The sequence below is a fragment of the Octopus sinensis genome, linkage group LG9 (genome assembly GCF_006345805.1).
Source record: "Octopus sinensis linkage group LG9, ASM634580v1, whole genome shotgun sequence".
In the NCBI taxonomy this organism is placed as follows: Eukaryota; Metazoa; Mollusca; class Cephalopoda; order Octopoda; family Octopodidae; genus Octopus; species Octopus sinensis.
Genome location: NC_043005.1, coordinates 40098913 through 40126760, shown reverse-complemented (window position 1 = coordinate 40126760; position 27848 = coordinate 40098913). Strand labels below are relative to the sequence as shown.

At 38.5% G+C, this 27848-nt stretch overlaps 1 long non-coding RNA gene across 7 annotated transcripts; it reads right to left on the bottom strand.

The window, feature by feature from the left end:
- Positions 1 to 136: 136 nt before the first annotated feature.
- On the bottom strand, positions 137 to 26015 carry LOC115215582. 7 transcript variants are annotated; one of them, XR_005000647.1, is made up of 5 exons: positions 25790 to 26015; positions 23635 to 24128; positions 21573 to 21715; positions 20463 to 20653; positions 16066 to 18540 (listed from the first exon to the last, which is right to left on the bottom strand). It is a non-coding gene; the product is annotated as an uncharacterized LOC115215582 (long non-coding RNA). The 7 variants fall into 7 exon arrangements; XR_005000651.1 differs by lacking the exons at positions 16066 to 18540; positions 20463 to 20653 and adding an exon at positions 137 to 333; XR_005000649.1 differs by lacking the exons at positions 16066 to 18540; positions 20463 to 20653 and adding an exon at positions 137 to 320.
- Between the last annotated feature and the right edge of the window lie 1833 nt (positions 26016 to 27848).

Sequence of the window (27848 nt, the reverse complement as noted above, 5' to 3'; positions counted from 1 at the left end):
TCTAGGTGGTTATGCAATTGTCTATATAATGATTACCTAACAACATACTGGTATGCTGTTAGTGAAATGTGTGAAGATTATGTAATTTACATTACAATAACAAGTTCAACTTAATCTTCAGTTTTATTATGCTTGCAGATATATACCGCAAATCATTCAAATGCATCAAGAGAAAAAAATTGACAGACTTATGACCAGAGGTGTTCCATGTGTGACTGTCCTGTTTGTTTTCAGAGATAGTCACTAAATCTTGTCTTTATTCAAGTAGGAAACTTTGGTTTGCTACTCGGATAACCATTGTCTCTCCAAGCTAGAACTAGCTGCAAAATAAGACTAATACAAGATAATGGTGATTAAGAGAAATGTCAACAAATCACAAGTTATACCAGTAAACAACAACTTTATTAATTATTAATGAATTACAGTAAATTTGGAACCATTAGATATGATAAATGATTTATATTTTACAAACCTAATAACTGAAGTTGTTTGTATTTACTAGAATGTGAATATCAGTTTTGGTAAAATTGGGTCAATCACAAAATCTTAATTGATAGGTTCAAGAGCAATAAAGATTAACTTTAAAAATAAATCCTTCTGTATGACTGAATATTGGTAACAGGTAACAAGGATAATTACAAGATTTTTACAAAGGTTTTTTGCAAAAATTCTACAAGATTTATTGTCTTTTGAAGATTTCAAAACAATTATAACAGTAGGTTGTTTGAAATGTTATATCTTTTCTCTTTGGAGTAAGTATCCATAACAGAATAAATTTTAAGATATTAATTATGTATAAAAATATTTATAGTTAACCCATTTTATACTAATGTCTTCAATTGTAGACCTTGCATATTATTTAACGTAGAACAGGTTTTGTCAACTAACAGGCTTAAATTGTGATACAAATATAAATATATATATATATATATATATATATATATATATATATATAATATATATATATATATATATATATATATATAGCTTTTGGCAAAAGATCTAGATTATTGTGGTCATTTAAGTATTTTTTTGTTTAGAAATTAAGAAAATGAAAATCTGCTTCATTTTCTAGTAGAGTAATTGATTTCATTACAATACTGACAAAAATTCTAATAATTGTTCTTTCTTCATACTAGACTACTATTAATGGATGCAATTTTTAAAAAAATTATTCTTTTGTTGCAAAACTATTTTATAAACATGTATTTTTCTTATGTAATGAAATTAAAGCAATAGACTTATTCAGTTACAACACTCATTTTGTTGTAATTTTCTAATTTTTGACCCCTACATCATCCCAAATGTCTACAAAGGTACACCCCTAATAAAAAATTTTTAAAAAACCTTTAATTCAATGAAGCTGAAATTTCACCCATATTTGAGTTTGATAAAAACAAACTTGAGCCCATAATTTCATAGGTTTTGATTGATTTCTTCTGTTCTTGGGATAATAATGGTTAAATTACTTTTATGGATTGTCAGCTTAGTATTGAGTAGTGAGCCCATGCTTACATTTGGACAAAGTAATAAGTGTTGATGTGCAAAATACAGAAATATGAATAAAAATGAGTACCCAATCCAATGAGATTTGAACACACATCTTAGTCAATAATTAGATGTTAATAACATTTACTAGTGTGAGAATATAATTTACTTTTCATTTTGATATCTTTACACTTCATTTATTGGTTTTTAGGAGTTTCATGCATCCTTCACACTTGTTTTAGTTGTCTTGATAGTTACATTGAAATTAGATAACAAAACCTGGTCATAATTATTTGGTCAAAAAAAAAAAAGTTTGCATTGGAACTAGTGACACTTTTCTTTGATTGCTCATATAATTTTAAGAAACATATACATATAGTTTTATTATGATCAATAGTTTGACAAATCAAATTTATTAATTAATTTAGAATGGAGCACCAAATGCAAGTTTTATATTTAAACAAAGTCTTGGTGTGTGTCTAAAAAGTACATGAAAGATTATGAGCAAGAAAAAAGAAATGTTCCAAAGCAGATTGTGTTTGAAAATTTAGTGAAAAGCAAAGTATTGGGGGAAGTTTTATATTTGTGAAAATAGCAATACGCCACATAGACTTTATTGTGAACATACAGTATAGTTGTAATTACACCAAGATGTTAAAAGATAGACAAACTCCATTACCCTCCACATTTTATATCTTGTAAACTTCTGTGTAATCCTACTGCTTTTCTTACATACAAAAAGTATAATCTGCTGGAAATTAAATGAGACAATTGCAGCATTGTTAGAATATATAGGATGTCTTACTGAAGGAAATTTAGAAAGGTAAGTGTATTTTGCGACAGACCAAAATATTCAGATATCATTGTAGGAATTGTAATAGTAGCCAAACCACAGTGATCATCAATTGGCTGAGGAGAGAAATCTCAATAAAATATAGATTACGAATTGAGATTATAAACATTACAATAAAGTTAAAAACTTGAAAATATTTTAGTTGAGACTCCAAAGTTGTCTGACAGGGATATCCTGAAGGTAAAGCAATCAGAAAGTAAAAGGTGGTAAGATGACATGTACAAAATAATAGCACCTAGTTGATTTCTATATATTTTACCTTTGTTAGTGAGACTGACTGAGGACAGGTTCTATTCCTACTTTCCATTTGGAGGGTTAGATCTAAAGTAATTTTACTAAAGATAGCTATATTACTGGAACATAAAACATCCATCAAGGTTAGCATTGGTTGGTAATATGGATAAATTAGAAGTTAATATTGTCTTCTGGGACAGTAAACAAAAAAAATATGATTGTGTACAGTTCAACAGGTGAATTAAAGGCAATGCCTTTATTGGTTTTTATTTCCCCCAAGTTTATGACATGTAGTATAGCAGTAATTATACTGAGATGTTAACAAAAGAACATGGATTCCAATCCCACCCATCTGCTCAGATGATTATCTTTCATCGTAGATAGCCTAGGAAGATGGCAGTAGGGTGGTAAGTGTTAGCAGCTTCAGATACACCTGTTAGGAAGAACCCAGAGAAAGCTGTGATCAGTGTTAAGGAGAAATACCTCCAAGGATTCCTGACAGGGAGGGCAGAATGAGAATCCCAATCGCACAGACCAACTGGTAACAACAAATCAATAATGGATTTGGACTGTATTTGTGGAAAGATTTGTAAGAACCTGTGGGATCTGAAGATCCACCAGGTCAAAATAAAATATGTGGAGGTGGTGCATATAACTCAGCAAAATACTTCTAAGATGTAGGAGGAATCAGGGCCGGAGTCATCCACAGTTCCCTGAACTGCCAGATGCTGCAATTCCCTGACCCAAGCAGAGTAACAGAGCATCATCAGAAGTGGATTTGAGCTAACAAGGAGATGGATGTTAATCATCACCTTCAGGTAATGACCACTATACTCATTAGTCCGGCAGCTGAAAGGTTTAGACAGGAGGAGAAGGTAAAAGTGAAGCCTCTCTATGTTATGAATAATAGAGCCAACAGAATTGTCCAATTGAGAAGAGAGCTTAAGAGCTTCAGAAGGGCAGTTTAAGAAAGTGAGGGAGAAGAGAAGACCTCTAATGGACATGTGGAGTATACTTTACAAGAAGCTTATTACGGTGAGGAGGGCTAAGTGACAAGGGAAACAGCAGAATTAGGGAGCCAAGAAGCAAGCTGCTGGAGTAGAAGCACAATGGTTAACTCATCTATTCCAAAGGCAAGATTAACATTCACTTCAGAGGCATCTTAATGATGTGTAAGTACCTCATGTAGTAGGTGGCAAGGTATCTGCTCATTAAGTCTATTCCAAATCATGCTGAACATTTCCATTGCTTTCTTACAGAGAGCAGCAAATTGTATCTGGGACCCTCTTAAGAATGTGGATAGGACCAATTTACCACATTCACTTTTCATAAGTGTACCAATGAAAAATTACAGTAATATAAGAGAAAAAAACTAATTAGATTCTCCAAAAACTTAGAACTAGCTAATACGGTGGGTAATAATCACAGATTAGCAAACTTTCAGTTCTCTCTCAACACCAGTGTAGGTCAAACAAGAATTTGCAATATGTTTATTCATTACTCAAACCGTCTATGAACAGTTATGAAATCCACAAGGAAAAACATCTTGTACAGGTTCTCCAAACTCTCTACCAATAAGGACACATTCTCTCAAAATGTTAGGTATTTATAACGCTTCACTTGCTAAAGTTAGATACATGCAAACAATTGAATATATTATCAATATTTTAAGCACTCTGCCATCTAAAACTGAACAGACATTCAGCATATAGACACATGAATGCTGTCAGACACGATAATGATAAGATAGGTAAGGTAAAGTTTGTGATCAATATCCAGCAGCTGCCATGAAAGATACATGTGGACAGTGCAAAAACAGTAAAACAATGAGCAAAAGCACCATACATTATGAATGGGTGTATTGTACAGCATACCTCTGGCTGTATTATACAGTAAATATTTTTTATATGATCCTTAATGTTGTTGCATTCATTTCTTGTATCTTTCACAGATATTTCCATGGGGGATTATAGTCAAACTAGAATTTATGAGGTTTGACCATCCCAATGACTTTGAACAACACTTTCCACAGAGAAATGTACTATTAAAAAACTAAGAAAAGCTCTCAAAGAGGTTAAGTGTTTTGATGCAATTCAGTATATACCTTTGGATAAAAAGTGAATTTTACAGAGAAGTACTTTAACAATTGGAATGCATGTTAGGGAAAGATAAAGGTTTGAAATGTAGGGAAATTTTTTAATTTTCATTTGTTGTGAGGTAATTCTACGTACAAACACTTCCTTCACCCTTAACTGGTACCATGAGGTCAACATAACCCCAGCCTTATTTAAGACAGTAGATAATCTAAGCTGCCAGGATTTAGGATTCAATATTCCACATAATTTTTTTTTAATGTTCTTATTAACTGTTTACACTTTTGGTATTTACTTTTTATAAGTATACCAATGATAAGATAGAGCAGTATAAGAAAAGAAAAAAATTATTAGATCCTCCAAAAACTCACTTTGGTGCATAATAATCACAGAATAGCAAGCTTTCAGCTCTCTCTTGACCCTAGTGTAAGTCAAACAAAAATTTGTAATACATTAGTCATTATTCAAACCATCATTCAGTAGTTGTCAAATCTGTAAGCAAAAACATTTGGGATAAGTTCTCCAAACTTTCTGCTAATAAGGATATATTCTCCCAAAATGCCAACTATTTACAACACTGCACTTGCTAAAGTTAGATACATTCAAAAATTTGAATATATTCTCAATATTTTAAGCAGACATTCAGCAATATAGACATGAGATACGATAATGATAAGAAGGTAGGTGAAGTTTGTGATCAATATCCAGCAGCTGTCAAGATGTCCCGTCCTGTGGTTCTTGTTTCGTCTCCTTGGTGTTTCACGTTCTTGTCCCAGTTCGTATTTATTTTTTACTGTTTACATATATAATGGCGGCTTCGTATCCACACCTGTCCTTATACGTTAAGTATTTTTTTCTCTAACATTGATATCCTAAAGCTGCTTCAGACAATTAGGAAGGGTTCCCGACTCGTTGCACCGTCTGCTTTCAATCTTGGATTGTGATTCGGCTCAGCCCAAACTCTCTCAGATTTTGTCTGCTGTTGCCTACTCCTACAAGGATTGCACCTGTTTTTTGTTCCTGATTTAACTCCGATTTGTCCTAGAGCCCATAGAAGTTTGTTTTTAGTCAACCATCCATCATGTCAGCTACCTACGGATCGAAACTGAGATCTGCAAGAAGGGCTTCTCATCAAGATGATGGTCCTACCAATAGTCAGCTCAACGAGCAGTTGCTGTTGCTCAAACAAGAGGTCGAGCACCTAAAGTCTGTTGTTGCTCTCTTACTGAATAAACAGTCTCCTGTTGACGCAGAGTCACCCTTGATTTCTTCCCTGGAGACGTCCAAACCAAAGGGAACAAAATCGAAGCGGCCAAAGAAGGCGAAGGAACCGGCAGTCGTTTCTGCACATGATCGTTCTTGTGCGGATTCTTCCCCATCTTCCTTTTCGGTCGCGAAGGTTCCCCAACCGAATTTGAGGAGCGTAGACTCAAACCCACCTGAAGACCGTTGTTCTCCCCAAAAGAAGAAATGTCGTCAAAACTCCAGTGGGGCGGATTTAGCTATGAAACCTGACCACGATAAACAGTCTCCTGTTAACGCAGTCACCCTTGATTTCTTCCCTGGAGACGTCCAAACCGAAGGGAACAAAATCGAAGCGGCCAAAGAAGGCGAAGGAACCGGCGGTCGTTTCTGCACATGATCGTTCCTGTGCGGATTCTTCCTCATCTGCCTTTTCGGTTCCGGAGGTTCCCCAACCTAATTTGAGGAGCGTAGACTCAAACCCTCCTGAAGACCGTTGTTCTCCCCAAAAGAAGAAACGTAGACAAAACTCCAGAGGGGCAGATTTGGCTATGAAACCTGATCACGATAAAATCCGTTTGGATTCTCCCTCACCTGTCCTTCCCATTAATGCCATTGCTCAACCAATTCTGAACGATCTCGATGTGAGTTCATCTGGGGAGTGGCGCTCCCCCAAACCGAAGAAGAGGCAGTGCAGTTCCAAACCAGGCGGGAAAATTATGACCACTAAACCCATTCCGATCGACCCCACAGGCCGACATAAGTCCGAGGGCTATGAAACCACCCTTTCGAAATCCTCCAATGAAGAATCGAATACCACAGCTCATAGTAGAGAACATTTTGCCCACTCAAGATCAGCAATAATTTAGGGTAAAGCTGAATCCACCCGTGATACAGGCATAAACCGCCTAAAAGATGACATTAATTTTGTTTCCATTTTGGTTGGAGAATTGTTCTCTGTGAACGAAAAGGTCAGTGTCCTTAAGGTCGCTCGGCTAGGAAGATTCCAAGCGAACCCAACCGCAGATACTAGACCACGCCCAATAAGGGTAATCTTTTCTTCTGATCGGGAGGCTTCAGTCTTTCTGAACAGAGCTCAGACGCATGCCTGGGAGGACCCCAATATGGGTTTTCGCGAGGAATACTCACTAAGAGAGAGAATTCGCTGGAGAAACCTGATATCCGAACTAAAGATGAGGAAACAAATGGGAGAGAAGGGTTTACGAATCCAAGATGGACAGATAATCAAGTCCTACCTCTGGTCCCATGCTGTAGTGCTGACAGGGAAAGTGATGTGAGGGCAAATCGAAGTGAAGTTGATACCCCCGTCAACGATGCTATATCTGATACCCCTTATTCTGCTTGTTCCCCAACTCCCGCCCCTCAGACTTCACAGCTCAGCATCGTCTACACCAACTCGTGCTCCTTATTCCCAAAGTTCAGTGAACTATTTACACTGGCCATACGTGACTCCACTGATGTGATAGCTATCACCGAGACTTGGCTGACTCCAGCAGTAAAGGACTCAGAAATCCACCTGCAGGGCTACGTCCTTTTCAGATGTGACAGAGGAAAAAGGCGAGGTGGAGGTGTTGCTGTGTATGTTAAGTCTGAGCACAAACCGTCCAGCGGTATTCTACCCACTAATGCTCAGCCTACAACAAAATTCGATGCCGTATATTGCAAGCTGAGCCTATCTGAGTTTTGCCTGCCCGTGTTGGCTGTCTACAGGCCACCTCTTGCCGACCCCCAGGACGATGCTCATTTACTCGAAGCGATAAGATTCGTTTCAGCTTCGCATGACTGTTTGGTACTAGGAGACTTCAACGCTCCCACGATCGATTGGCCCGCATCAATTTGTACAACATCTTCCCGGTTCGGCCAGGCCCTTCTTGACGTGGCTGAAGATGGTTTTCTATCGCAACATGTTGAATATCCGACAAGGCATCGGTCTGGGCAGCAGCCATCTATGCTAGATCTGGTATTCTCCCGCTTTCCAAGATCAGTGTCAGACGTATCTGTGTGCGCCCCTCTTGCCAAGAGTGATCATGCGGTCCTGAAGTTCGTCATGCACACAACTTTTTCTGCGCCCACGACTACTTCATTGCCACGTAGAGTCTTCTCTGCAATTAATCTTGAAATTCTAACCGAGGCTTCCGCGCTTCTGGACTGGCGATCCCTGATGACGTTGTCCTCAGTTGACGAACTATGGTCATCCCTCAAAGCATATGTAATCTGTTTGACTGACCAGGCAGTTCCCGTGGGGCTTCCCAAGAGGAAGAAACACAAGCCTTGGGTGACGAAGAGGGTTAAACGAGAACGTTGACTCAGAGATATTGCTTGGGCTGAATTCAAAAATCTGGATTCGACTGCAGCTTTTGAGGTGTACAAAACACAACGAGACCGAGCCGTGAAAATCGAAAAGAAAGAACGCTTCAGTTATGAATACAAAATCGCGGCAAATGCCAGTAGCAATCCAAAAACCTTCTTTGCCCATGTCCAGCGGAATTCCCGCTTGAACAACCAGATTGCAACGTTGGTAGACTCAACAGGTGTATCGACTGAGGACCCTTATCAACAGAGTCAATTATTTGCCGATGCTTTTTCAACTATTTTCAAACAAGATGATGGTCGTGAACCCCCTCCATTTGATAGATCGGTACCTCCAATGCTTCGATTGGTCATCACGCGGGACGAAGTCAAACGTGTTATTCAAGGCCTCAATGTCAACAAGGGTCACGGCCCTGACGGCATACACCCACGGGTTATCAAAGCGTTGGCTCCGGTCATCTGCGAGCCCTTAACGCGACTATTCAATATGTCATTGGTGACGGGTGTTATACCTGCAGACTGGAGAACAGCGATAATCTGCCCAATTTTCAAGAAAGGGAGCCGCGAAGACCCGCTTAACTACCGACCGGTAGTCCATGCTGCCAACAAAGCACGCGGAATTCTGTTCTTGATTCGACGGTCATTCGGAATGCTCACAGCAGCCATATTCCTACCACTCTATGTCACGCTGGTGAGACCCATATTGGAGTATGGGATTCAAGCCTCTTCTCCTTATCTCCTCAAAGACATACAGCATCTCGAAAGAGTCCAGAAGCTGGCTACCCGCATGGTTCATGGTCTCAAAAATTTGTCCTACGAAGAAAGGCTGATGACGCTCGACCTTTATTCTCTTGAAAAACGCCGCCGCCGTAGTGATCTCATTCTTGCCCACAACATCATAAGCAGAAAGTGTAACCTCTCGAAAGAGCTGTTCTTCACTCCTGCTCCAGAGCGTCGGCTGCGGGGTCATTCCGAAAAGCTCTACCTGCGACGATTTCATCTCAATCGAAGGAGAGGAGCTTTCTCCGTCCGGGTTGCGGATCCGTGGAACAAGCTGCCAGACGAGATGGTAAAGATGCCGACGACCGCTTTGTTCAAAGCCTCCTTGGACCTCAAGTGGCCTGAACTATTTACATGAACACCACCCTGTACTTAACTCCATGACCCCCTACATGGCCTTGCTATTTGCTTTTGAGCCAAATTAACTAACTAACACGACTCTTGATCTGTCTCTTTCTCTCTCTCTCTCCTCCTCCCTTATTCCCCTTCTCTCTTTCTTTCTTTCTCTCTTCATCCGTCCCCCCCTCCTACATTTCTCTACATCTCTTACCTCAACTCCCCTCGTTCTGTCTCTTTCTTCTCCTCCTTTGTTCCTTTCTCCTGTCTTTTGTCCTCACATGACCGCTAGCCACCGCTGGGCGCCCTTTTCGTTCCAGCAGTCGTCGAAGCAACACGTTTTTGTTTGTCTCCCGCGGCCATAAGGCACAACTCCATAAGCCAGCCCCAACTCAACTCGTCCTGTTGAAAGACCCTTGTCCTACGTCCTGGTTTTGGTTTGTTTTTTATCCTTACCGTTATTGTCTTTACGTTTTTGTATTCTTATTCGTGCTTTCCTTATTGTTTTCACGTATTCTGTATTTTTATTCGTGTACATCGTTCGTTTTCCGTCCTTGTGTTGTATACATTCGAAGCTTTCTTCCAAGGGATCTAATGCGCTTGGCTTAGATTTCCCTTGGGGGCTGCCCAGATCGGAGCAATCTCAAGATTAATCAGCCGAAATTGCAAAGATGATCTGGTTCTTGACTGATGACTGAGGGCTTCGAATGTCCCGTCCTGTGGTTCTTGTGTCGTCTCCTTGTTCTTGTCCTAGTTTGTATTTATTTTTTACTGTTTGTATTTATATTTTACTGTTTACATATACATATATATATATATATATATATATATATATATATACATATATATATATGCAAAAATAGTGAAATAATTCGCAAAATTATAGTACATTATGAATGACTGTACTGTATAGCAAACATCAGGCTGTATTATACAGTAAACATTTTTAATATGATCATTACTGCTATTGTATTCATTTCTTCTATCTTTCTTAGATATTCCCTTGGGAATTAGTCAAGTCAAACTGGAATTTATAATGGCTTGACTATCCTAATCATATTGAAGAACTAAGTTTCCACAATGAAATGCACAGTTGAAACATTAAGAAAAGCTCTTAAAGAAGTTGAGTGTTTTGAAGCAATTCAATATATACCTTTCAGTAAAAAGTGAATTTCATGAAGATAAACTTTATCAAAAGAAATGCAGATAAAGGTTTGAAATATAGGTAAATTTTAAAATTTTCACTTGTTATGAGGTAGTTCTACATACAATCACTGCCTTAACCTTTAATTGGTACAATGGGATTGATATGACCCCAATCTTTATTTAGAACACTAGATAATCCAAGCCATTACATTTTATGATTCAATATTCCACCTAATATTTTTCTTATTAACTGTTTGCCCTCTTGCAATTTTGTGTCCAAGACACAAGCACGAACAAAAAAAAGTGAAGAAAATTCCAACGGTTTTGCCTCCGCTGCGAAGCAGGTTTCGGAGGAAATAAAAGTCACAATACAAGACATCAAAAAAGCAAAGGTGTTATTGAGGAAAGGCAATAGCATTTTCCTCAATACTTCACAAGAAGTGATTGATGAAACAAATAAAAAAACAATCACCTACAAAATTTTCGACAAAAAATGTAAAAAAATTACAAACGTCACACCCAAACAATTGGAAATAGCTCTGAAGCCCATTTGGGGCCAAAAGTTCTACGTAACCAAGGGGAAGCGTTTTGGAACCGTAGAAGTTCGTTTCCGAATGGAGGAGGATGCAAGGGCGCATGCCATTTCGCCCTTGCAAACCGAAAATTTGTTACTCGTTCCAACCCACCTCGGGTGGAGAGTAACGAAAATAAAAATCGACCTCGTCCCCGCCGAACTTGATATATCATGGCTGGTGGCAGCTGTCCTCTATGACATAGAGGACACTGCCACTATTCTGGATGTACGGAGAGTGAGGGAAAAGAACTGGTCAGGAATGGGAGTGCTGCTCCTGGTGCAGATTCAACAGGAAAATATTCATACCATCCCAGATTCCGCTAACTTGCCGGATGGCACCAGGCTACACGTTGCTGTGGAGGGGCAAAAGCCAAAATGTTACCTCTGCAGCAGCGAAAGCCATCTAAAAAGAGACTGCCCCATTTACAAGAAAAGAATGGAGGTAGACGGCAAGAGGCGGTGGCAGCAGCAACAACAGCAACAACAACAACAGAAATAACAACAGAAACAACAACAGCACAAAACACCAAAGCTGCCACACCACCAACATGACGAACGACACCGCCTCCAACAACAACCACCAAACCAACACCAACCCCAGCACCTAGAAAATCGACAGTAAAAAAACAAGAAGAAACACCAACACCGTCACCATCACCACCGCCACCAGCAGAACAAACAATCTTTCGCCCTGCTGATGAAGCGGATCCGACAGCCATCCTCTTTCCGGATCAGGACAGCTCGGATTGTGCGAGCACTGATACTGAGAAAGCGGAATGGCACACATGCCTCCAAAGAAGAAGAGGAAAAAACAAAAGGACACACAAGGGAAGCACAAACAAATAGTGCTTCCCAACATCAACAACAACATTTTCGACACCACTTCTGCCACTGCCACACACACCAACACACACACAGACACAATTACAGGAATAAACACAAAGAGTGAAAAACTCGTTGCATACCTAAAAGACAAAACAAGTACAAACATAACAGATTTCGTTATACCAACACACAACACACCACCAGCACACATTCTCACAATCAAAATCAACGCAACAACATACAGTGACATAAAACAAATATTCCCTAACAATGTCGGATCGCTAGGGAAAAGTTTCTCAAAGAAACTTTGTAAAAATATTATTGAAGCACCCGTGCAAAAGCACAAGGGAGCCACCCCCACCACCAACAACAGTAAGTAGAGCCTTTTTCTCCTATTATTTTTTTTCCCACCTTTGAAACATGGCAAAACTTAGAATCGGTTGCTTGAATGTGAGAGGCCTCGGGTCACCTTGGAAACAGGGTCACCTGTTAAACGACCTGAGGTTTCATGATGTGGATGTAGCAGCCATTAGTGAAACCAGGCTCTCCAACCCGCAGGAACTCGCAGCCCTTTTCGGCAGATACGAGATCTTTCTATCTCCGTGTCGGCCAGGAGCTGGCGGTGGTGGTACTGCGGTGTTGTTTCGGAAGGGCCTGGACTTGAAAATAAGGACAGCCTTCCTGGATCCGGAAGGTAAGTTGGTGGTCCTCGACGTAAACAGTAGTGATGGCGGTGCTTTCAGACTGCATGTTGACACGAAACACTGGACGGAAGGTGATAGTGATGCCGGTAAAGGAGGCGCATAAAGATGGACGACGGCCGGAGAAAGACGCAAAGAAGCCTACCATACAACGACAGCGACCATTCTCAGGCCAGTGTTTTAGATGTCAGGGGTCGCACATGGCGAGGGAGCGTACGCAACCGGGGCCCGTCTGCTATTAATGCAGGCAGACAGGGCACATCGCCTGTGATTGTGACCAGGGAAATGACCGTGGGGAAGCTGCTGCCTCTTGAACTTTTCCTGCAAACGAATAGAGGCGCTTTTGGAGATGCTGCCCTTAATTGATGTCGAGGCTGAGGGGAAGACATTCAAGGCCCTTGTGGATACGGGTTGCACGACTGCCCTCATGACTTTAAGGGTGACAAAGAAATGGAATGGGGCAAGTAGCGTCCGGGCGGTCGACGGCAGCGAAATCCGTTGCAAAGGCAGCAGCAAGGTAGATAGTGGTGCAAGGAGCGACGCTAAGGCTGCAGGTAATTGTGATTGAACGTGTGATAGACGGGGTTGATGTGGTGATGGGGATAGACGCCATCAACCGCTTCGGTGGCATTAGTATTGTAGGAGATGCGGTCACGTTTGGAAGCATGGAGGCATCGTGCACTGTGAGTCAGGATCACCAGAGAAAGCAGAGCCCCACGAGGGAATGTGCCGCTTACACCACTGAGGACAAAGATTTTTGAGAGTGGCGATGGAAGGATGAGCCCCAGATGCTGAAAACCAGAGTGAGCAGCTACCAGCATACCCTGAAAGGTTACGCCAGGGTCGAGTTTGAAGACGAGGTGGAGAGGTGGATCAAGGAAGGGGTCCTTGTCCCGTGGGAAGAGGAGGTAGTGGGCGGAGTGCTACTCCTGATGGCGGTGGTGCAGCTGACAAAGGGAAAAGTCAGACAGGTGCTGGACTTCAGAGAGCTAAACGAGTATATATCGTGCCACACAGGAGGCGAGGCGACGGACGTTTGTGGCAAGACGTTACATGCGTGGAGACAGTCAACCAAGGCATCGACGATTTTCGACTTGAAATCAGCATACTTGCAGCTCCATGTGAGTGACAAACTGTGGCGATATCAGCTGGTGTGGTACAATGGCCGGACGTACTGTTTAACCAGGCTGGGTTTCGGACTGAATTCTGCTCTGAAGATCATGGCAGCAGTGCTTAGGTCCGTCCTAGGGAAAGAGGACAAAATTAGAAAGGCCACCAGTTCCTACATAGATGACATTTTGGTGGACGAAACTGTAGTGCTAGCCAACAAGGTAGTGAGACATCTGGAGAAGTTTGGACTGATTGTGAATCCACTGGAGTCGATGGAAGTGGGAGCTGCACTGGGGCTGAAGCTGCGAAGAGATAGATCGGGTGAGTTGGTGTTCCGGAGAGGGAATGAAATCCCAGAGCTGAGTTCCAGCGTCAGCAGGAGAGAGCTGTTCTCGGTGTGTGGGAAGTTGGTCAGTCACTACCCGATCGCTGGATGGCTGCGCACGGTGTGTAGTTACACCAAGAGATGAGCAGAGGGGGAGAGTTGGAGCGACAAGGTGGGAGAAGGGGTGGTGGCGATGATGCAGGAAATCCTAGAGAGGATGAGAGCGGAAGACCCAGTCTGGGGGAACTGGTATGTGCCCAAGATGGAATGCAGGACCGTCTGGTGTGATGCTAGCAGTATAGATATAGGGGTTGTGTTGGAGATCGAAGGTGCTGAGGTGGAGGACGCAGCCTGGCTTCGGAAAAAAGATGACTTTAACCACATTAATGTCGCTGAATTAGACGCGGTGCTGAAAGGGGTGAAGTTGGCCCTGAAATGGGGGCTGCACTCAATTGAAATCCGAACGGATTCGGCCACTGTGCTTGGCTGGGTAGAATCGGTGATCACCATGGAGAGGAGAGTCCAGACAAAAGGTGCCGCAGAGATGTTGGTGAAGCGCCATCTAGGAGTTCTAGAATTGATTGCCAAGTTCGGACTGAAGGTGAACGTGGTTTTTGTGCCTTCGGAGAGAAACAGGGCAGAGTTTGATGTAGCTGCCCTCATCTGCACTTCCTGCCATGAAGTTGGTTCATCTGGGACACCTGACAGGAGGATGTCCAGCTTTATTTTGAAGACACCTACATCCACCCCATGCAACTCCACCATAACTCCTTTCTTTTCTGTCGGTCCGTAATACAACATACTGTGGTATGTGTATTTCTGCATTTGCTATATGTGGTTTCAGGTGTGTTTCCGTAAGTGCTATGCATAAGGCTTGATTGAATGCAAAAAGGTATCTCAAGAAAGGGATTTTTGTCCTGTTACTAAGTATTAACAGTCCTCCGATGTTCAGTAAGAGCACCGATGTGATGTGTGTATTGTTGCCAGTGGTGTCCACCTTGAGTCTATTTGCTGTGGTGGTCTTGTGTATTGTGGATAGTTCCATCTGTAAGATTGATGGAGCCAGGTCAGCTGCTGTACAATCTTTTGTGCCATGCACAAAAAAGATTGTTGTTCAGTAGCTGCCCTTTCAATAACATGTCGATAGGTTTGGTTTGTAGCATGCACTACACCTGCATAACTCCGTTGTAGGGCAGGTGGTGGAACAAAGTCAAGATGTAAATTATTGCCTACTCAACATCATATTTAGTAGAGCAGGGCTCTAAAATTATTTTAAAACAGTAACATAAAAAAGTAAACTAACACCTTTGTTAGAGCAAAGTTTTGATTCATTTAAAAAAAAATTATAATCAGTAACACACTTGAAATGAAAATCAAAACCAAAGTGGACAGCAAGGAATGTCGTCATTATTTTGATTCCAAGTTTTATGAACAGTATGAGCGGATGACTGGATGTATTATTTTGAACAAATTGTTATTTCCCATGCCTGTTATCTTGTCAACATAAGAACACATAGGTAACTACCAGCTACTGTGATTTGAGCAATCTTGATAATATTAAAACTCTAGAAGTTTGTTTGTTCATAAAATATCTCAGAAATAGTATATTTTATCTTAATGTTTTTTATGCAGTGTAGTATGAGTTTTCGTGATATTTGGACTTCTATTTATTAATGAAAATGATTAAACACAATTTGTTTGTTATTTCTTGACGCAAAAAAAACATGGCTTCTGTGATGTCAACACACATACAGAATACACACACATATAATGATTGTCATGGCGTGAGAATCAACACAAACACACACGCTGTGACATATACACACATATAGGCTTCTCACGCTCTCTCTATCACTCTAAGAAAAAAGTCGACTTTTTGACGTACACATACACTGACAGAGAGAAACAGGTTTTTTGTGAAGATTACGTATCATTTCATCATTTCAGATTTTATTCTATTTCATTCATTTGTAATCTCTTAGTTGTTTGGATTTAATTTTCTTAATACAACATTACATACAAAAATAAGCATTGATCAATAATGCCACGTGGAAAGAGACGCCAAAAGGCACCAGGAAGCAGCAGGGGCAAGGAAACAATAGGAAATGGCTGAAATGAGAGCAGAACAACTGCAGGATAACAGAGTCAAGCAACAAAGAAGGAGACTGAAGAAGATAGGAATGCACATCTCCAGGATGTGAGACAAAGAATAAATAGCAGAAGACTTGCAGAAACGCCTGAAATGAAGGCTTCACGACTCTTAAACAACAGGGTGTAGAAAGAAAGGAGGACAGAGGGAGAAATGGAAGGAAATGGATCCACTCTTTCTGCTGAGGTAGCTGTGATGAATAAAATATGCGCTTACTGTCATGCATTCTTATTCCATGGTGAAACAGAAAATTTCTGCTGCATGAAGGGAGAAGTTCATAGTGGCAATTTACAACCCCTACCAAATGAACTTATCTATTTATACAAAAGTGATGACCACCTTGCAAAAGAATTCAGGAAGAAAATCAGGCAGTACAACTGCCTCTTCTAAATGACATCATTCAGTGGGAAAGAAGTTATTCCTGAAAGAAGCATATGGAATCCCTCCGTTGTCATTCATGGCCAGATCCATCACTATATTGGACAGTTACTATCAGATCCAAATCAGCAAGCTGAATTCCTTCAGATTTATTTCATGACCCTCAAGACAGCATCGATTTCAGAATGGGGATACTCATGAATCATGGAATTCAATGAAAGATTGTTGAATTATTGGAGATTGTATTAAGGCAAAAAACCCTCTATGTTGCATCATTTCAATTAGCTAAAGAATTGCTTCAAGACATGCCAAAGGCTTCCATTGTTAATGATCATGATCAAAGACCTGTATTTGGGCACGAGAGAAAATTCAATGCACAAATTGCCAATGAGGTTGCTGTGATTATACCAAACAACAATGGATGGTAGTATAGTATGCAGTCTACCATGGTGTCAAACAGTATAACCAGAGTTATCCACTGTATCTTTAAGATATTTCAGAGATTAAAAAACTTCAGATATTTCAGAGATAAAACACTTCGTACATTATAGAGAAATTATGCAAATAAGAAATATTGAATCTTATATTATTTTATACGATAAAGAAATTACACAGATATATCAAGACCATCCATTTTAACAATAAACACTTCATATGTCATTAAGGAATGCTACAAATAAATCATCTGAGTCTTCCCTCATCATCTTCCAGCAGAAATGATCAAGATGTGACTGGAGAAGCTCAGTACCAACACCTTTCATTTTTTTACAGAATCATAGTTTTAGCATCTAACCTTGATCGCTCAATGGCATGAGTGTGTGCTCAAGTCACTGGATCCACATAATATAATTGATAGTTCACTGCCAGATGGTGATAGCCTATGGCATTTAAATTATTATAAGCAAGCCACTCATCTGAATGAATTACTGAACTTTTTTCACATTCTCTCTCAATAATTGGGATCAGACTGTTCCAATCACGCCATTCCACACAAAAGTATCAACAGTCTGAGCCTTGTTTGATACCAAAAACCTATGACCCATCCAGTCTATGTCCATGGTTCTTGTTTCATTATTCTGCATCACTGTCTTCAAAGAGAGGAGTGTTGTCGTCATTCAGACCAGATGAAATCACAAAGTATTTGACAGGCAGATATATTGGGCCCTCAGATGCTGCTGCATCCATCCTTGGTTTCCCAATTCACTCAAGAAACCCACCTGTTGTTCGCCTTGGTGGTGGTGGTGGTGTCCTCCACTCATACATCAATTATTTACAATAAATAAATTAGAGAGAGAGGGAGATTTCTCAAACCACATATCATCAAATCTAGAAAAAACTCCACCACCCTGTGACAGCTAAAACAATTAAGAAGCCATCACTTGGTCAATCAAGTTGCATAAGATAACAACCAAGTTTCTCTAAAATTAAATCCTACTGCCTGAAAGAAAGGATATGTTTGAATAATGTGGTCAAGGCTCCTCTGAACATAGAAAAACAATAGGGTGTTAACAGTTTTTATCATAAGTCTGCTAAATAACAGCTGACTTCTAGCGAAACACAATAACCAATCAGTAAACTTGGTAAGCAAAAGTGAATACAAAAACATGGCCATTAATTGACCTGCTAAGCCTTCCACAGCATATTTTTGTTCCCTTGATCCTGAAGACAATATTAATAACACTATGTCTTCTAATTTATCCATATCACCAGCTATGCTAACCTTGGCAGATCTCTTACCAAATTTCAATTATATAATATAAACATCTTTAGCAGAATCACTTTATAGCTAACATTTCAACTGGGAAATAAGAATGGAACCTGTTCTCAGTCAGTCAGGCAAACAAAAGCTCAGTTAAAGGTAAAATTTATTAAAATCAACTATGTACTGTTATTTTATACTCACCAACATGCTGTAATTTACTTTCTAATTGCTTTGCTACCTTCAAGAGGCTCTTCTCATCCAGCTTTTGAGATTCTGCAAAAATATTTTGAAGTTTTTCATTTAATAGTAAAGTTTCTCTTTCTCTATTTGTAATCTACATTTATTTTGAGACATTCCTATTAACAGTGGTCAACTGGTAATTACTGCATAATATCTGATAATACCTAAATATTTAGGTCCACAACAAAATACCATTCTAAATCTCTGACTAATAAAACATCCAGTGTTTCAATGATTTAATTTGAAGTTGTCAGTTCAATTACATTTTTGTTTTTATTTCAATGAAGATGCATGGCCTAGTTAAGTTAAGGTGTTACACTCACGATTATGAGATCATGGCTTTGATTTCCTTGAGCAAACACTTCACTTCATGTTGTTTCAGTTCACTCAGCTGGAAATGGGTAACTTTGTGATGGATTGGCATACAAGGGCAAGATGGAAACTCAGGAAAAATCATCTGAACAGAGATTCTATGAGCCATATTTTGTATTTAGCAAACAGAAGAATGAATGGTACAACCCATATTGTGAATTCCTAATGGATGAGAATGATTGTTCAACTACATTGAAGGATGAATGAATAAATTATCTAAGCTTCATCTTTCCTTATTATATATGAGCCAAATCTGCAACATACTTACAATACTTCAATAATCAATACTCTGCTTTAAACATCAAACTTAACATAAAGTTATGACAGGATAAGCATACAACTGTTTCCCTTGTTAATCTGCTGCTGTTAATCATTTTTAGTTTAAACTGTTAGCACCAGAGTTCACCAGAATACTATCTGATTCATGCAATATTTGAAGACATTTGCATGCCATATGTCCTTCCAACTGAGCATTGATTAGTCTATACATGTGAGAAGGAATGAAACAGTAAGCATCCTAAAACAATATATTTGCTTCACAAATACTCATTAACTTTATGTAATTGTTTATCTACACATTACTGCACTGAAAATATCTGAAATGGTACACAAGAACTAACTATAACATCATAAAATATTGCCATCAAACCTAATATGAAAATCATAGTTTCTCAACATTCTGGTGACCCCTTTATCAGAAAGGAGAGAACCTAGATATCAGCAAATTTGAGGATACAGAAGTAACATCTCTGTGTAGAGATTTTGACATACAAAAACTGTCTTTCTGATGTCATTATTAATATAAGAACAATGTTACAAGGAATATGTAGCACTATTCACATTGCAATCCATCACCACTACTATACCACATTTATAACTAATGCAACTTAAGACCGGCTAATTAAAATGTTGCCGCCTTGACTGGCTTCCGTGCCGGTGGCACGTAAAATGCACCAATCCGATCGTGGCCATTGCCAGCCTCGCCTGGCACCTGTGCAGGTGGCACGTAAAAAGCACCCACTACACTCACGGAGTGGTTGGCGTTAGGAAGGGCATCCAGCAGTAGAAACACTGCCAGGTCAGACCGGAGCCTGGTGCAGCCTTCTGGCTTCCCAGATCCCCGGTCGAACCGTCCAACATATGCTAGCATGGAGAACGGACGTTAAACGATGATGATGATGAATACATAATAATATCTAGATCATACTATACAGTAGTAGTTAATAATCCCAATTTATAGGTATGCGGCCTTGTACTCAACAAAGACTGTAGGATTACATACAAAGTAACAAGATGTAAAATTTTAGAAGATACAAACTAATGCTACAAAGTTTTGACATATATGTCTAAGAAATTTACTACGTAATATCTAATTGTATTGGAAATGGAGTATATATGTAGTACAATACTAAACTACATGTCATTGCAATACTAGATATCTGTACAGATCGCATGTAATCCAAATAAAGAATATATGATCCTCATTACAATTTTGTCACAGAACCTCTGACATCATACTTCCAGTTTATGTTAAATTTATTTCAGAGTAAGTGATGACAGGTCTAGACATGTTTCATGCTTACATTTCAACAAGAGGCTATACAAGGGAGTACCCAAAAGTAACCAGAAACATTCTCTGTGGGACAAACTTGTTGTAGTTCAGGTTTCTGCCACTAGAAGCCACTCAAGGCAACCTTCAAGCATCAGTCATACTGCCATGTGGTGCATCTTTGTTTTGTAGTGCTTCTCCCATGTTCATCAATTTTCGCAATAGCTGAAATGAAGTAATAGCATGCCTCTTTGAAATTCTGTTTTCTACTGGGGAAAATGGAAGCTGAAACAGTTACATTTCAAACAGTACACAAGGACACTGCCATTTAGGAATGGTCACTTGAAGACCAACTTCATTCAGGGCATCCATCAACCTCCCAAATGAACAAAATCATCATGAAAATTCATGAACTTATCTTGGAGGACCATCATTGAACAACTGACAAACTTGAATGACTGGTATGTCCTGGAGCACCTGCTAACGAATTTTGAGCAAGGAATTGCGAATGAAGACTTTCAGTAAAATTTGTGCTTCACTTGCTCACAAAAGCAGTCTCGATTGAATGTGTGTCGTGAACTGATAAAACAGTTGTAAGTTGATCCAGACCTTTTTTAGAAGGTCATCACTGGTAACGAAAGCTGGTGTTACGGAATTTGCAGATGTGGAAGAGGCGAGGAAAAAAAAACACAGAGGTGTTGAATTACTTCGCAAAAGTTCCAGCACTGCTTTGAATTGTGGAAAATGTGCCTGGACCAATACATTGCTTCAAATGGAGAATACTTTGAAGATGATAAGAGTGTAAAATAACATTGCAAAATTCTGGTTTCTTTTGGGTACCCCTCATAAAAGCTGATAACTACTCTAGGATTTTCACTAAATTTTGGCCATAAACTAATTTTGTTTTTTCTTTTTCTGAACATTTCTTCCTTGTCACTCATATTCTTTCATTATTCCTTATATTTTTATTCATTCATATATACTTTATACTTTCATTATGTCATATACACATTAGACTCCCACCAAAGCTTTATTCAATAAACTTGTATTTGGCATTCAATCCAAAGTTAACTGTCAGAAGTACATTATACCGCAACATAAAGTCAATGAGAGAAACAGACAGATCATCAAATAGTATGCTTACCAAATTCACTTTTGTTAGTTACAGGCTGTTCATACTTGAGGATCCTTTAAGCTTAATTTTGGAATATTCCTCCCATATCCAGTTATATCCACATGGACAGAATTTCACAGTGGCCAGGTTATCTTCACACAACACACTGCAGTCTGTAAACCAAAATAAGAACACATCTCACCAATAACATTAGTTTATGATAATTATTACATTGTGTGCAAGTTTACAATGTGATATATATTCTATTATATTTCCAATATTTGATATGCTGTTCTAACTGTCTCTTGAACATTTTGTGAAATTTTTTACTGACAGCAAAATCTTGAAGGTAATCAGTAAGGTTTGATCTGTTTAGTATAGTGACCATGTATTTAAGTTGTTTTAATACTGAAAATAAAGTAAAAATAAATTAAAAAAATTGAGGATTTGTGAGAGGTGGTGGGTGAAGTACAACTATCATAACAACAGATCATGTGAAGAGTCAAAATCGGTTTTGCTTCATTTTTTTAATGCTTGTATTTTTTTGTCTGTTTTTATCAAAATGGGAAATGGACATTAATAGATATGCTGTAAGAACGTAATGTTATATAATCAAATATAGGAAATATAACAGAATACATATCACAAAAGTTTCATCACAAAACACAAAGCAACTAGAACCTAACTAAGAGAACTGCCTTGATAAAACCAACTACAGGGTGGATGGAAAGTAACGAGGCATTAGAAATTGCTTACAATTTATTAGTATCACTGAAAAATCATGACGATAACATCTTTTAAATAGACAACATTAATGAGGATTTCTTATTTTCCAGATAGTTGGTTACTTGACTGTTCAGGAGCAAGCTAAAATAGCAGCATGCTATGAAGTGTGGAATTCCATTGTTTTGGTTCAGAGATGATGGCATGCATGGAAAGGTAAGCATGCAACATCCAGAGACAATAAAAAGTTGTCATGCAAAGCTGATGACCACGGCTCTGTGAACGATGCAAGAAGTGGCCAGCTAACCACATCTCGATCAACGAAGAATGTCGCAACAGTGCAGGAAACGTTTAATCGCAGCCTGCAAAAATCAACATGTCAAGCAGCTCATGAATGTAAAATAACAAAGAATTGAATTTTCATCCATGGAAACCCCATTACTTGCAGGAGCTAAAACTTGAAGACTGTGACTGCAGGAGTCCAGATCTCACGAATTTATGCTAGCATGGAAAATGGACATTAAATGATGATGATATTAAGTCTGTAAATGTAAAGAATGGAATAGGTAATTATGTACTACGCACGTTTCAAAAGGAGCACCAAATACATATAATGGAACCTTAAGGTGTTACATAAATTATTTGGTGTTCTAATAAAGGCACTTCTATCGATCAGAAGTGAATCTGCCAAGAGAAAACAGGAAAAAATTTGTACATTTTAGCAGTTGAAAGAGAAGAACAAATGGGAATTAATGAAGTAACCAATCTTGTGCCTCTTTTGCAAATGAATGTAACAAGGTAAAAAGGTGTGCAGTTTTCAGAAAGTCAGTTCCTTATCTGAATAAATGGATCTATGGGGTGGCTGCAGATAGCTCTTGGGTGATAAATATTTTCAATGTGTCAGCAATGTGGCCCAGAGACAGGTTTGACATACCTTGTTTAAAGAAGATAATATGAGTGGGGAGACGAGAGAGATGGAGTGACAAGAAAGTGAAACAAAAACAAAATATCATATACAGAACTGTTTGTGATTCATTATACACAAGAATATCCATCCTCCACAGCAGAAATGTTAAGAAATGTGAAGTGGATTGGCTCGGAAGAGTTCTGCATTGGTGCCATGCAAAATGCACTCATGCCAGCGCCATGTAAAAGCACCCAGCACACACTATAAAGTGGTTGGCATTAGGAAGGGCATCCAACTGTGGAAACCAAGGCAAATCTAACAGGAACCTGATGCAACTCTCCAACCCATGCCAACACAGAAAACAGACGTTAAAGAATGATGATGTCCCATACACATTCTCATATACAGATGTCATGAAATAAAATAAAGTTAGACAGGTACACCAATACACAATATACTTACACAAATATTTATAAAGAATATACCTACATGTCACCACATACATATATATACATATATATACATGCACACATACATGAGTGTGAGCAAAAGTAGGCACAAAGTTGGTTAATAAGTAGAATATTCTTTTCATTTCTCTATTTCTTTTTTAGGTAATCGATTCATAAGTCGACCAAGGGATCTGCGAGAGATGCCTAGTTCATTGGAAGTACTCTTTTTTGATTTCTGGGGGCTTTGGGTAAATGCTTGAGCCACAAGAATCTTATTTTCTTCAGTGGTAACACTGACTGGTCGACCGCGTTTCTGCGCATTGCAGACAGACCCAGTCTGCTCAAATTTATTACGTATTCTATATACTGTTAATCTTGATGGAGCTGGTCTTTGAAATTCTTCAGTCCATTTCTGTCTAACCAGCTCTGCATTCCCGGTTTTCCAGTACTGTTTGAGGATCCATTTCCGTTCCTCATTGGTCAAATTTCCAGCCATATAATGAATATCTGAAATTAGAAATTATTATTTTATTATAGAAAGAATTAGTTAAAAAAACACAGAATTTTATCCTCAAAAAAGAAATAGAGAAATGAAAAGGACATTTCATTCATATTAAACAAATGTATACTTACTTTTGCCCATCCATATGTGTGCACGCACATATATATATATCAACATGCACAATTTTTTAGCAACTTGTATCCCCATGTCATACACTTAATTTGATAGTTGTCAAACCTTAGCTCCTAAGCCTCTTTCATATTTCCCTCCATCATTTGCTAGTCATCTCAATCCTACCCACTCACTCAGTCCGAATTTCTGTATCACCTCACCTACTTTCTCAAACCCCAATGTCATATCACATCTTTGCCCTCATCTCTCCCAGCCCCTCTTTCTTTTCCAACCGGAGTATCCATGTACCTACTTTACAGCAAAATAACTATCTCTGTCCATCTATACCTTTCATTTCTCCAATGGCACAGAATCCCACCTCAATATTACTTCCCCCTTCCAGAAATAGAGAAATGAAAAGAATAGTCTACTTATTAACCAACTTTATGCCTACTTTTGCTCACACACAAGTGTGTGCATGTGTGTGTGTGTATGGGACCTGTAGAAGAGGTAGACCCAGGAAAACCTGGGACGAGGTGGTGAAGCACGACCTTCGAACTTTAGGTCTCACCAAGGAAATGACTAGAGACCGAGACCTATGGAAGTATGCTGTACGTGAGAAGACCCGGCAAGACCAGTGAGAACAATCAAAATCAAAATGAAAATCAAACCAAATCAAATCAGATATCAGAAAGCAGAACCAAAATTGAGGGCGATCAACATCAGTGGAAGTTGCAGCTGTGGTTAAGCGAACCATCCGATCGTGGCCGTTGCCGGCGCCGCCCCGTCTGTTTGATTTTATGTTTTCGTTTATTTGTGGTGTCCTGTACTCATATATGCATGTATATATACATATAGATGTAGGTATGTACATATATGTATGTATGCATGTTTTATTTATTAAATTGTTTATAAATATATATATATATATATATATATATATATATATATACACTGAATACTGTAATCCGTAATATGCTACCTGAAAATTGAGACGTTCATGGATGGAGATGACCTAGGTCTAAATTCAGCACAGTTTCCTTTATGCATAGCTGTCGCCATTTATACTTGTTCAATCGTTCCACAACGGCCATTGCTAGGGAAACGCCCTAAACGGTTTAGTCAAATAAAATGGCCACACCTTTTCAAACATGTTACTTATTTTATAGGTGTCTTTTGCCAAACCCCTAAATCCAACCAACAGCAGTTGTCAAGCGGGGGAGAGGGGAACAAATACAGAGACACGAACACACACACACGACGACCTTCCTTCAGTTTCCTCTCAAATTCACTCACAAGCATTGCTAAGTTCGGATATTACCCAAAGTATCGAGCAGTGAACTGGAGCGAAAAAAGCAGATTAAAACCTGAATAATAATAGCAGACCTGTGGCTAAACAAGTAACAACAGACTCGTACCAGTCAAAGAGAAATCGTCAACGTGGTCATTCGAATATGCTTTCATTTCTATAGAATCAATGTATACTTGAAGAGGAACGTAATTCTGTTATTTACACAGATTATTGCAAGTTTAAAATAAATATAAGTCAACTTACATATATAAGCTGTAAACAGCAAGTTTAATTTTTTACCAAATTACTACAGAAATTACCTCGTAATAAGGTCTGAAGTTCGAAGTTTTCATCAACTTCTCTCAACTTGAATGTTTATGTGCTTCTTTATTTTTAGCCATATCTTCGTATCGCGACACAGTAAAGGTGATCTTATATTTTCAGCTACATTTTCCATACGTATTTGTGGTATGTGTATATTCATGGTACCCCAATTAATATACGCACAATATATTTTTAAACGTATATAGTAAAGATTACAGCGTTTTTGGGTTTGTACGTATTTCAACGCCGGTACTAATTAAAAAGAGTGGTCTCGGTGCGCACACTCGTGCAAGCTAGTCGTGAATAGTCGATCCTTTGTGTTTTATTTACTTTGTTTTTAAAAAATTATTTACTTTGTGTAAAAAAATTATTTATTTTGTGTTTTATTTACTTTGCTAGGTAGTCGTTGTAGGATCGACTAGTCACGACTAGCTAGCTCGGATACGCAAGTGCGCGCACCGGGACCACTCCACTCTTCTTAAGTAGTAAAAGGACCTTTTCCTTTTGAACGGCAGATGTCAACACAATTTCTAGTTAACTAAACACTTTTAAACTTCGTATACTGGTAGAATGTGTTTATAAAATATCATTTTTTTTCTTGGCTTTATTGAGAAAATTCTATAGTTTGTAAGATATTTCGTCTGAAATTTCGAGCATTTCGGCAATTTTAACCAATCGCTGACCTCCATTTGGGGTGAAAAGATTTTTTTTGCTTTTCCTTTTTAGTTGCTTTCCTTTTCTTTTTATTTAATCATTTAATCAGGCTAGTTCATTAAAGTGTTACATGCTTCAGATATATGCATCTAAATCTATTGGGTCAGGAATATAGTCATTTTTGGCTGTGTCTCTATGGGCAGACCTGAAAGCATGTAGTAAGGCTGTCCAGAAAAGGCATTGGTTGAAAGTGCTCATATTCTAAATTCACCAACTCAAAATCTAGGTTACTTAAGGTGAGTCTGGTAACTGATGGTTTTTGGAGTCTTGTTGTTTGTAACTTTTGGTGAGCCATGGTGCAACCAACAAGATGGTAAAAATCCCTGCCATTAATTTGGTGTAGATGTGTAATATCAAATAATTCAATCACAAAATATATTTAAATTAAACATGAAAAAATTGAAATACTATCACTTACATGGAAAAATTGAAATATTATCTTTCAGTATTTTATAAGTTAAAATCTTAAATTATTGACACATTATTAATTATCTTATAATAGCAATGCCTGTAAGAATCATGGATTACATGGAAAAATGTGAGCATGAAAAGTAATATTCGTAAGATAATAAACCTAGAAAAGTACAGGACAAGTTATTACACCTGGAAAAGTATAGGACAAGCTATTACTTCTAGTAAAGTAAAGAATAAGAAACTTTTTGCTTAAAATATTGCAACTAAAATTAAAATTTGAATATCAAAAATTATTTTATTATTTACAAATAACACTATACTTATGTAAGTATTTAATTTGGCTAATTTACTACCTTAAATAGAGAAAAAAGTGACTAATTAGACAAACTTACAAATTAGCAGAACAGTTTTGTACAATAAATTTAAAAGATGAGAACTGTAAAGAGTGATAAATTAGAAGAACTAGCATTCTTTGCTGCAATACTTTCAGTAAAAAGTTTATTATTCTTAACTTTATTAGAATAGCTTGCCCTCTACTTTTCCAGGTGTAATAACTTGTCCTGTACCTTTTCCAGGTTTATAATCTTAAGAATATTTCTTTTCATGCTCGCATGTTTCCATGTAATATAGTATGCTTAAATCAGAATTTCGCCATCTCATTGATCTCGACGGATAAGTTTCATTTTGACAGAATTTTGCTTTTCGTGCAGCATATAAACCCCTCATAGCTTTTTTATTTTTTTGTAATTTTCAGGAATTTTTCTTTTTTTTTGCGAATTTGTATTCTACACACGGGAATTCATACGATTATGCAACATCCTATCCCACCCCACAAAAAATTGCAGCGTGATTTAAGGGCTATTTAACTGTT